We start from the raw sequence: 12,580 nt of genomic DNA, 5'->3' as shown, positions 1-12,580 counted from the left end.
TGGATTCTTTTCTTATGGTAATCTTGTAATATTATTTATGTACCTCCCAGGTCTAAGGGTTCCTGGTTTAAGGTGTAGCAGTGTTCTTAAACTATTTATCACTCTTGACATTAAATTTGTCTCTTTTTTAGCCTCTTTTTCCATTTTCAGCAATTAGTTGTTTCATGTCCAATAAAATACCGTTGAAGTACATTTTGCAAACAGTCCCAGACTTTTGGTTATGTGCTGAAGAGCAAAGCTTTTCAAAACATTCTATAATAAACATAGCACTTCATAATTCTTCTACTGTAACTATACCAGCTAATCAATAAATATACCTACTTGTGATTAGCACAAAATATTATTTTCTTGGAAATGTTTTTTTCCTAACAGAAGAGATTTTTCCTCTGTGGGTATGCTTGGGGTTTTTTTGGAGGGCAGCTACAAAACCCTTCCTGAGTGATCAGACTGTGGAAGCTGTTGAAGCTTGGTTTTGTTTTTTTTGAGAAGACCAAGCACTTAATTTTTGTGTGCTACGTGTTCTTTTCCAAGGAAAACTGCTGTCATTTAGTGGGATGTTTGCTTTAAATTCTTTCTGTTTAACAGGATTGTAAACCTTCAGTTAACAGTATGATGTTTGTATTATTCAGTGCTGCTGAGTTGATAGAGGACTTAAGGAGAAATATCTTTGAGCACATTTTAGCTGATACTGTGAGTCCGTGCACCACTGATGTGGGTAACAACAGGAGCTGAGGCTGAAGGCATTGCTTTTCTCAGCTGAGAACTCTTGATATCATCAATATTCATGTAAGTGCCCAAGAAAACAAGTGGTGTGAGTTGGAATGTCTTTACTCCATAAAAAGCCTGAAGACACTTGGTTTCTGACCTGCATCATTACAGCTTCATTGTTCAGTATAGATGTGTTACTGGTATTCAGCATGGGCCTTGCACTCACCAAGTTTAGCATCCTTGACTGCCTGAGCAAGGGCTGGGTTCTGATTGAGGATGTGTTTGGTAAGCAGTATCACAGATAAAGCTTTTGAGAATGGCAATAAAATACAACTTTTTCGTTCTTATAGTATATGAGAAATGAGAGTAAGTTTTGCATGTACCAAATGCTGAAAATTAACTTTACCTTGACCTGATTGAAATTCACTTTGTGCACAGATGTGTAACATTTTCTTGTTAGATCAGGTAAAGTTTTGTTTCTTTACATTCACTGGATTTGTATTTCATGTGAATATTTTCTAAGACTGTTCAGCTTTCACATAAGTTTTGCAAGGAAGGTCCCTGTGCAGAAGATTTCTCCATTAAAAACTATTCTTGCTTGTCTCTGCAGAGGGAGTACAGAAAATACTATATTCTTGATTGTAGATTCCTTGTGTTTAAATTGATGGGGGCATTTTACCGAGTCTGAAAACGTTCAGGACAGATGTGTTAGAACAAGTCTACAGGAGGGACATGGAGATGATAGATGGATCTGCTCTCCTTGAGGAAGGTCTGAGAGAATTGGGATTGTTCAGCCTGGAGAAGAAAAGGCTTCAGGGTGACTGAATTGTGGCCTTCTAGTACCTGAAAGGAGCCTACAAGAAAGATGGAGAGAGACTATTTACAAGGGTATATACCCCTACAGGAGAAGGGGGATGGGTCTAGACTGAAAGAGAGTAGGTTCAGATTAGGTCTTAGGAAGAAATTCTTCCCTCTGAGGGTGGTGACACACTGGAACAGGCAGCCAAGAGAAGTTGTGGATGCCCCATCCCTGGAAGTGTTCAAGTCTGCTCGGAGCCCCATCCAGTCCCTCCTGGTCTACTGGAAGGTGTCCCTGCCCCTGGCAGGGCGTTAGAACTGGAGGAGGGATGGTCTCTAAGGTCCCTTTCAACCCAAACCACTCTGTGGTGCCATGATTCCGTGTTTCAGGTGCCTCGCCTCATCTTACACATTCTCTACTTTTAAGTTTTTTTACTTTTTAGATTTTGCAAACTTGTGTTTGTGAATCTTTTCAGTAAAAGAGTGAAAAGTGCAGGTTATCAGTCCATCAAATCTTAGCTGACTGTCAAGTAATTAAGTGGAAACCCCCTCTAATTTGTTTAACTTCCCTTCTTACCAATGTGTGTTTTATCTGCCGGTCTCTGCACGCCGGGTAATGGTCTGTTACTTCCAGTGGAGGGAGCAATTGGTCTGTTTTTTGAGAGGCGATCTTAAGCTTAGCTTTATGGGCAGTTAAGAGGGATTGAAATAAACTACTTGATGCAGTAAAATAGCTTTAAACCTTAATACAAAAACTACACTTAGGTCCGAAACACACTTTCTTCACCTACCAAGCAGCTGGACGATACAGTGTTGTGATTTGCAATAGATAATATTTTGTGCAAGTTAATTTGATCATCAATTTTCAATTTTATTTTATATTGATACTTCATAAAGCATTGCATGGTAAAATACCCCCAGCATATGAATTTAATTAATCTTTCTCTGTGTGTTGCTAAAATATTTTACTGCTGTTCTGAGAAATAAATCTTAAATTTAATTGGTGAGGCTTAAAGCAAAATCATGAATTCTATATGGATTTCAAAAATAATATCACTAGGGCCTTGTTTAAAACTTTGGACAAAGTAGAAAGAATTTTTCTTCCAGAATTGTGTAAATTGACTTTATTCATGCCAAGCTGCAGAACTAAATATAGTAATTTTTATGGCTGCAATAGAAAAATTTCATTTACTGTTTTCTGCAATTCATTCATTTGCCAAAGACGGAAGAGTAACTTGTTACTACATTTCAATAGCTCAGCTCAAAGGGAAGCTTTTTTTACTTTGTTTCCTACTTTGAGCACTGTTCTGTCTCAGATTTGTAGGCCTTAGATTAAGATAATTGTAGTTTCAGTGTTCCCTCTGGTCATCCAGCTCACTCTACAATTGATTTTTCAGCATTGTTGCTCCTTGTTACCAATTTAAATTATTGCATGCTGGACATATATGTACCTTTTTTTATCCTTCCTACTCATTTTTTGCTTGCTTGAAGTGGCAAGTTCATTTGAAATAGCAAGCACAGCTTTTTGTTTTATATTGGGAACAAAGATGAAAATACTGGATATAATTGGCCAGGAAAATGATGGTGGGATTTTAATATGATCAGTTTGTGTACTTAGGTTTTTTTATATTGATGTACCTTAATGTAATCATTAAGATACTGACGTATAACCAAAGGCATCCTAACATCTGTCTTTGGAATCTTAGGAGTGTGCCATGAAAGAAGGTGTGTGTAGCAAGAGCATTGGTTACAGGCTCTAGCAGTAGGTAGAAGGAAATGGAAAGCCATCTTCCTGTCAGACAGTGTCCCAGTATGGACTGGCAGCCCTGGCTGGGTCAGTTTAGGGTCTGCTCACACACCTGTGGATTGTCTTGGGTCTGCAATTAACAAGATGAGCATTTATTTTGAAGTTTATTTTGGTATTTCTGATGGGTTTTTTAGCTACCAGTTGAAACGTAATACAGTGACAGTACATCAGCACAGATTTCTCCACCAGTTGTGCCTGTCTGGATGATTCTTAGGTGACATCTCAGTGGGCTTGACAGATGAAAGTTCACATTTCTGTGAAGTGTGTCCATTGAGTTAGCTGATCAGTATTTCTGTAAATATTTGTGGTTAAGTCATAATATTTTTGTGAGAAAGTGATGTGTTTCCTCTTTCTTGGGAATTGTTTGGAAAGAAAAAAACTATGGCGTTGAGTAGATTTTCTTACCTGACTTTTTATTTATCTGATCCCATATAGTGAGTGATAAAGGATAACAGATGTGTTTACTTCTGTATTAAGTCCACAGATACATGAGTGCAGTGCTCTCAAGGGGAGAGCAAGGATAAGGAATTCTGTTCGTATTTAGAGTAAATTTTTATATATTGTGACTGCTCAGAGCTATAAGACTGAGTCTGCAGCTGCTTTTTTATGTACATAGTTGTGAGCTTGTTAGCATTCTGATTTCTGGTTTGAGAGTTAGGTTTTTTTTAGAGAGTACTTAGTTAAATTAACTAATAAATACAGTCTTTTCTGATGTTCTTTTCCCCTTCACTGTAAAATGAAGACATTTGTATGTGAAATTCCTGTGGTTGGAGTACTCACAAATGTTTCAATAGAAACATGCTAAGATTAGGTTTCTGTGATTTAAATAGAATTTTCTAAAGTATTGTAAATCTAAAACTAAGGTACTGGTGTTCTCCAAACAGATTTGGGGTTGTTGAGTTTTACATGTATTGTGTGTTCTTGTATTTGCTTTTTGGGTCTTTAAAAATTAAGAAATAGTTATGTTAACCATCAAATAGTGGTTTTCTAGAGATGGAGCTTTCCTGAAGTGGTATTGCTTAGAACAACTGGAAATACAGGTGGCTGAAATTGTTATTATCAAGTACCATCACACTTCACTCAGCTGTCATGTTTGTTTCTGTATAAATGGATAAAATAGAATACTTGTCTAAAAGGGCTTAGAAGTCTTAAAGAAGATGATGAAAAAGGGGCAGGAGGGAATGTGATTTAAAGTAGGAAGTGCAAACAATAATAATGGCTGGAGGGACATCTATTTAGTTCTCTCTCTTAATGCTGCATTTAATTCCCAATTTCATGGGACCAGATATGGAATGGCTAAAGTGATGAGTAAATAAGTTCCAGAAGAAACAAAAGAGGAAGTTGGGAGGTAGAAGGGGGAGGAAAATTAAGTGTATAATATAATTCTAAATCCTGGAGTCAGTGGAAGTTTCCTCACTGACCTCAGAGGATTAATTTTCAAGCCCAGGGAAATGATGAGTGGATGAAGAGTTGAGAGATTAAAGTGTTAGCAGAAGGAGAAAGGAATAGGAAGCCAGAGGGATAAACAACAATAGTGGAAACACTGCTTTCACAGGGATCACTTCAAATAAAGAATAAAAGGATGGTTCAACTTGCATTACTTCTTTTGGTAATTCAAATCTGATTAGTTTTTAAAGTACCACTTGTGCCTGAAAAGTAGGTTTTTTGCTAACTGTGAGCACTATATTACTGTGGCAGTGATATGGGATTCTAAATACCCACCATACTAAGTAACATGGTATTTTTTTAATCTAATTAATTCAAAGACTGTAGGTTCCATGATACTTGCCGTGTGCTTTATTTCTGACCAGCACTACCAGATTTTACACCTCCACTGTTCTGCTTCGTGGAGATCCTGGTGGTGCTGCCTGCTTGACCTCGGAGTCCAGCCCTGAAGGAGGAAAGGATGGGAAACTTAGGAGCAGACTTGAATCTCTCTGAGTCCAGCAAAACATGAGGGCTTAGCAGCGATGCTGCGTGGGGTCACAGAGTGTCTTTAGGTCCTGGGAGAGGCTTCAGCTTAGACTGTAGGTGAAATTCTTCAATTCTTTCCAGTGGGTTCAGATGGAGGTTAGTAGGCTGGGAGGTAAAGGCATCCATGTTTTATGCAGTACCTGGTAAAAACAGTTTCATGATGCAGTGATGCAGTTTTTGCTCTTGATGTTATGATAATGAAAATGTATTATAATGTTTTTTGGTAATTTTTTATGTGGCCTCTCCTTACTTAGGACAATGTAGATGGATTCTAGTATGTGGGAGCTATCTGAATAGTTGGTATAAGAGTGTGTTCTGACAGGCCTACGGAGTAAAGGGGGGAAGAGTGACTGACAACACGTTTTTATTCTTTCCCGATGTTTCATCCATATAGTTCACAACTTCCTTAAAAGGCATCTATTTTTAATAGCAAAATTATTGCTTACTTTCAATTCTCAAATAAAAGCTTTGTTTCTGGACATTTTGTGTTCCAGTTTGGGGACATTTTGTGTTCCCTGCAGCACTTATTCCACCGTGACTTTGCAGTATTTTTCTTGAGTCAGTAGCCAGACTTTTCCTTAAATAATGGTACCACAGCACATGGCCCCGTTTCATTGTTGTGCTGCAGTCACTGCTGTGCATGGGCACCGATGACGCTCAACTATTGTGAAAGTCCTTTAAACTGCTGATAAAATGATGATGAAAACAGATTCATTACCATGACTCCAGAAAGTTTAGCTCCCATGAAAGTGTTTCACTTCCCACACTAGTTCTTCTAAAAGAGATGATACTGCAGTTATTTTCTAAGAGTTGTCAGCTGCCCAATTAAGCTGCAACAGTGTGGTTGGCAAAAACTTGGAATTCCAGACTTCTTTTAATAATAGCTCAAGGAACTAAAATCTGTATGAGCTGTGAAGCAGTCACCAACATTCTTCACAGTGATACTTGGAGTGATTTCTAATCAAATTATATATTTTGGATATCATTTACCACTACTGAATTAAGTTCTTTTTACAGTAGATCTGACCCAAACCTCACTGGAGTCAATGGGCTTTGGATCAGAGCCTGTAGGAGTATATTGGTAGCATGCTGTAGCTTAAGTAGGGACACACTTCCTCAGTCCAGTTTATCTGTGTTTTTAATATATTTTGTTCATCTATAATGTCAGTGTGTAAGGAAGTTAGGTTGGAAAAATATGGAAATGTGATACAGCCAAATAATAAAACATAAATTGATTTTAATTCCAGTATGAAATGAGTAAAATTAAATCTTCTGCATTGCTGACTTGCGATTCCCCAGGGACTGTGAAAGGATGCGTGAATTAAAATAGAATTATGAAAAGACCTGTTACATTAGGCTTAGGTGTATATGATTTTATGTTGTAAGGCAGAAAAAGGTTCTCAACCAGTATTTGAATGTAGGGTAGTGTGGGATGGCTCATTCACTCTAATGTGATTAGGGGTTCAACTGGTGATTTTTGTCTTAATCTAGTTTCCCTCTTTTGACTGGAAGTATTTCTGACACACAATGCTTAAGAAAGTCAACATATTAAATTGCTTCAAATGTGTGTGATTGAAACTTGCTACAATAATGACTAATATAAAATAAACAAATAAGTAATTCATGCTTTAAAATTTAACATGCAAACTCCTACATTTTTTTAGTTACATCTTCGCTTCTGCTTTGGTTTTTTTCCTATTTATTTTCCAGCTGACTCATTTTAAATTTAGATTATGAACATCATGTATTTATTTTGTGCCAAAAATTTGTCTAGTTTGAAAAAGAATGGTCTCATCAGAATTGAAAATTAACTTCAGATATTTAAAAAAATGTAGAAATAAGAGAGATTTCTTGAATGTTTTAATATCAGTCATACAAACTTTGTCAACAAATTACATATGGAAACGTCATGGCTTGTTTGTGTTGTGGTGTTTGTTTTTTCTCTGAATACCTCTACACCATTTTCATTACCACAAGCAATGTTGTAATGGAGAGGCAAAGTGTTGCAGATATAATAAAGACATTTAGTAATAAGTTAAAAACCCCTTTGAAATACAAGCCCCAATATGGAGGGAAGAGGTCTCTTGATTGACAGAACTCTTACTGCAGAAGGCAACTTCTGCACAGTGTGTCTGTATTGGGGCCCTTCTGCTGTTGTGTGGTGGTGTTTTTTGCAGGATCTGTCAACTTCTGCCTTCGTGTGATGTTGCTTGGCAAAATGAAAGAAGGAATAAACACCTTTCTATATCGAATAGGAGTCAGATCAGCTGTGGATGTTCATTTAGTCATACAGAGGTGTGGTGAGTGAAGCTGGGTCTTGCCAAGCCATGGTGTCTGGCCCTTCACATGTGAAGCTCACCCATTGTTTATTTCCCTGCTTCAAGGAATGCAGTACTTTGAATGAGGCCAGCACAAGAGACAGCTCTGCCTTCTTACTACCAAACAGTGTTTGTAACTAACTGAAAGCTTTTCACTTGGGAAAGTGGGAAAAAATAGTTTGTGGTCTAGATCATGTGCAGATGTTTTCAACCAAAATCTTCACTTCTGTGATTTGAGTATTTTCCTGTTGGCTGTGTACACTTTGCTAGGGAAGTAGGGTGCATTTATGAAGCCTTAAGGGCAAGTACCATCTTTCTTGGGTTTGTACTTTTTTTGTCTTTGACCTTCACGGAGGGTTCTTTGCTGTTTTTGCTATAGGTGTGTTTTGCAGACAGATCCTTGTGCAGGAAATCCTTAATATCCACGCTTCAGCAAAATGGAGATTTTTTCCTTTTTCTGTGTAACTTGCCATGTACTATGAGATAGGATTCAAGTGGAGAATCACTGTAAAAATGTTGCATCAAAGCTGGTTGGAGAACAGTCAGTTGTTGGTCTTGAGGGAGAGTGAGAACAGAGATAAGGAAGAATGACACAGTGGTTTCCACCCAAGAAAATGTGTCATAGCCACAGAACATTTTCTCAGCATTTTCATGTTGTTGATGACTGAGGCTTGTAAAGTTTCTTCAATAATTCTATCCTCATTTTACTCAAAAAAGTTATGCAATAAGTGAGCTAAACTAAGCTCTGTTCTGTGTGCAAGGTCCTCTTTGCAAGTCCCTGCTTAGTTTCCAGGAATTAGTACGATGCCTGGCATATCTGACACCACTGTGCTGGTGAAACAATAGTTTATATAAGGTATAGTTAAATACAGCCTTTCAAGCTTGAGCCAATATTCTCCTGTTGTAAACTCTGAGGATTGTCTTTGTTCATTGAATATCCCAGTGATTTAATAGCACTCATAATGGACCAAATATACATGACTGTGGTTTATCCTGCTTTGTATCATACAGATAAAGGCTGAGAGAATAGCAACGTCTAGATCTGAACAGAAAATATTTGCTGAACTAAAGAGTTGGGAAAGAGCTAACTCTTGGGCCATTAAAGAGGATCTGTTCAATGCCAAGATCCTAGGATGTGACAGTTAGTAGGCTCATGCAGAATATAACTTTCCCTTCTTTATTTTGACATTCCTGTAGCATAAAAATAGGAAGGAGAATCATTTGAGCTGTACCAGAGTGTGCTGCCCTGCCATAATAAGGTAATCTTCAGCAGTGGAAAACAAGCCTCCAAAGAGTTACTCATTCCCTTTGTGGTATTGTCTGCAAGTCTCTGGTTCTCATTTGCCTGGGTGTTAAACTGACACAGTCACAATCCATGGCTCAGGGAATTTACAAACAACTTGGATGATAGGATTAAGCCTGACACATCAAAAGTTGAAAATGAAGCCCATAATTTAAAAAAGCAATCAAACAACAACATATTCTCATCTCAAAGAGTGAGTACTGAATGTTTGTAGCATAACATAAAATAGCTGAATAGCAGAGAGCAGTGATTAAATCATCATTGGCTGCCATGGCTGGAATAAAAGAGCAACATCGGTTTACAGATTTCTTTAGAAAACTGATAGAATTTGTCACTAGTTTTAAATGTTTTAATGTCAATTTATGCGTGTTTCAGTAAATTGAATTGAATATTTAATTTTGCTTCTATTGTTTGGTGGAAATAGGATGGTGTTTAGAGATGACCTCAAAGGACAAAAAAATGTTAAGGAAAATGTGTCTTTGTCTCTATCCCTTCACCCTGATAATTGGCAGGAATTTTGATTTGTAGAACATGTGGAGGATACAACTAGGGGTACTTTTTGATTATGAACTGGAAAGAGATTTAATTACAGATGCTCAGCATATTCTACATAGTTCAGAAAACTTTTTGCTAATTTGAAGCCATTTTCCGTAGGGTTATTAGAGATGGTTCATTTGTTGTTGCTGTTTTGGAGAGGCCTTCGTTATTAAGCATGTAGTAACTGTTGGGATGTAATCTGGTTTTGTAAATTCCTATTTGAACTATGATACAGGTTTTGGGAAGGAAAATCCAGTGACGAAGAATACAATAAAAAAATATTGTAAGTTCAGAAGTGAAATGATACCTGGATATTGTTAGAACCTGTCTTTTTTATCTTTTCCAAGCATCAAGGAATCTCACAGTATTTCAAGCTGTACACCTAGAAAGTCACTTAAAGCTCTCTTCTTGGTAGCCAGTGCTGTGACAAGGTGAGGTTACTGTTCTTCATGTACCATTATGAGGCAGCATTCACACTCCAAGCCGAGAAAATGAAGATGGCAAAATATAATTTCCAGATTTGTAAGTAGGCCAGGGTATTCGAGCTGTTACAAAGTGTTAGGAATACCAGTGATGATCACAGATTCCTAAAACCCAGTAGAAAGTTTGTTCTTCACTGTGGACTACAAGTCTAAAACTAGTTTAGAAGTAGAGAATACTTCAAAAATTTTGTCTACAGAGATACTGGTGGCTTTAAATTGACACAAGTGGTAGTTTCAGAATAGGCAATGTAATGGTACTTAAGAAGGTAAGCTCATTCGCCAGGAGCATCTACTCTGTAGTAATGGCCAAATCCAAATCATCTCTGCTGCTGCTGGCTGTCATCATGTTGGTACTTGGTTTTGAAATATGTCTTTCTCTTTGGATTGCCACACAGATTTGGTGGTTAGGCCCTGATCAACAAGTGGCTTGCTCGTTTCTCTCATTTGACCATCTGCAAGTCAGTTCAGTGACCCCTTAAGATGTTTAGATTTGTTCCCTTGTGTTTTCAGTAATGGTTTGGATCTCCTCAAAATGTCCATATGCTATTTGTTTAAATGTTAAAATAGTTAATCAGTTAAAAGATAATTCAGTTTAAATGCTGTGTTATCTATTACCTTACTAGTGTGGTGAAAAACAGCAAGGTTTTGTAGTTTTCCTGTGGGCTGTGTGATGGAGGTTCCTGTGTATTCAGGGTGAGGATTCCAGGCTTTTCCACAAAGTGAAAACACTATGAAAATTCCGTTCTGTGAGAGCTCATTCTCACAGCAGCAAAGATCTCCCTTGCTATTATTTTCATGTTTACAGCAGCACTGTATAGAGGCTTAAAAATCAGACAGAACTAGGGAAAGGAGTAAAGTGAAAAGTGGCAGGGTCGTGGAACAGGCTGTGGAAGGTCTGTCCTATGGGGTGGGAGCAACTGTGGCATAAGCTGTCACCTGTACAACTGCTGTTGAATAGCAGGGGAGCCTGTTTAACTGTTAAATTGCAGATAAATGCAGATAATAAGCATAAAAATGCAAAAATTTGCCATTAGCTTCCTAAGGAAGAGACTGCACATGAACAGGTGATGAGATTGGAATGAGTACTCTGCTACCTGAAGAGAAAGGCAATCTGCCACCGAATGCTTGTGTATTCTGGAGTTTCCCTCTGTGACTTCCACAGGAAGGTTTTGCAGTCCGGCATTACACAAAATAAATTCTCAGGCCTTCCTTTGTTGTTTGCAGCTGTCTTCAACCAATCCATTAATGTTTCTGGACTAGAGCAAAAGCTGAATGTTTACAAATAATTCCACACTGAAGAAATGCGTAGCGTAATGCTTTATTTACCAAAAAATACAGATTCCAGCAGCCAGGCTCCAATAGCCGGGCTGACAGGCCAGTAGAGCCATGGAAATCCCGTAAGGCTGCTTGGATCTCCCTCCCTAGGACACTGCAGCCAACGAGGCCCCCTCCTGTGAGACCGGAGTGGAAAGTGGGGATACTGCACTGCAGTTCTGCCTGGTTACAGAGCCATGCTGCTTCCTCCAGGAAACTCAGAAGGACCCCTTTCAAGGGTCATTTACTGTTTGTTTTTGCAGTGAATTACCCTTCATACATATTTCTTTTCTATTGGCTCCCTGTTCGTTTCTCTAATTTGGGAAGTGTACTTTTAAAGACTTTCGGTGACATGTTTATTTTTCTTAAATGCTTATGGAACAGAAACGCAACCTCATGGGGGCATGTGTGTCCCAAATGGAATTAGAATGATCCCGCAGTGTTAATTCTGTTCATCCATTATGTTCCTGATTTTTTCTCTTCTAACTTTAATCCTGTAATTTTAGAGAAGAAACTGTTTTGAAGAACTTTGCTTCCTGTGCACACATTAAATTATCAATAGGGTATAAACGTGTGGGAAACTTAATAGGTTATTCCTCCTTCCCCGTTCAGCTTCCCACATATGCAAATGAACAATAGGACCAGAAATCTGTCTCAAACCTTTGGACAGATGCATTCTTGATACAACCTTGTACTTTCAATCCTTCATTTTTTTTCCCACTGAAATCTTAGGAATTTCAGCCATGGGTAGTGGGGTTCACAGATAGATGCTGGAAGGATGAGGGCCTCTGTTTTCTGTTGCTGGCTGTGGCAGGAAGTCTCAATTAGTGTGAAAAATATTGCGAGTTCTTGCATTAAGTGATTGAAGTAAGTATTTCTATTTATTCTGCATACTTGCCTTTTAAAATTACATGTTTGATTGCTAGACATAGGGAGTGGGAAGGTGGGACAGTTTGATACACTTTACCTACCCACTGGCAGTCCTTGGCTGTGTGTGAATGGTAAAGCTGCTAATTGGTCTCCCTGCAGTACAGGGAGCTTGCATCTTCTTTTCCTTAATGATTTCACAGTGTTCTCTTTCCTCAGTAAGGCTTTGCTTTTTATTAAAAGGAAAAAAAAATTGTTGCAGGAGATTTTTCCAGTGATTCCTAAGTAAATTAGTAACAGCAATTTGTAGCAAAAATCAGCTAAGAATCAGCAGATTAGAGGTTTAAGACATTGATGAGCTAGAGCTGTTCTATATGCTATATTTGTATAAAAATTAGGGCAATTTAATACATTTTATGTGCTAAAACAATACAAGTGAAATTACCATAGTTACAGAATGTCTCAGCTTTTA

The 12,580-nt window shown here is 37.9% G+C and overlaps 1 protein-coding gene across 4 annotated transcripts in view; it reads left to right on the top strand.

The window, feature by feature from the left end:
• The window catches only part of LOC125323155 (SLX4 interacting protein), a 72,137-nt gene that overhangs the window by 4,656 nt on the left and 54,901 nt on the right, over positions 1–12,580 (top strand). The window lies entirely within an intron of this gene.

Source organism: Corvus hawaiiensis, chromosome 3, assembly GCF_020740725.1.
Source record: "Corvus hawaiiensis isolate bCorHaw1 chromosome 3, bCorHaw1.pri.cur, whole genome shotgun sequence".
NCBI classification, from domain to species: Eukaryota; Metazoa; Chordata; class Aves; order Passeriformes; family Corvidae; genus Corvus; species Corvus hawaiiensis.
This window is presented reverse-complemented; position numbering and strand designations above follow the sequence as displayed.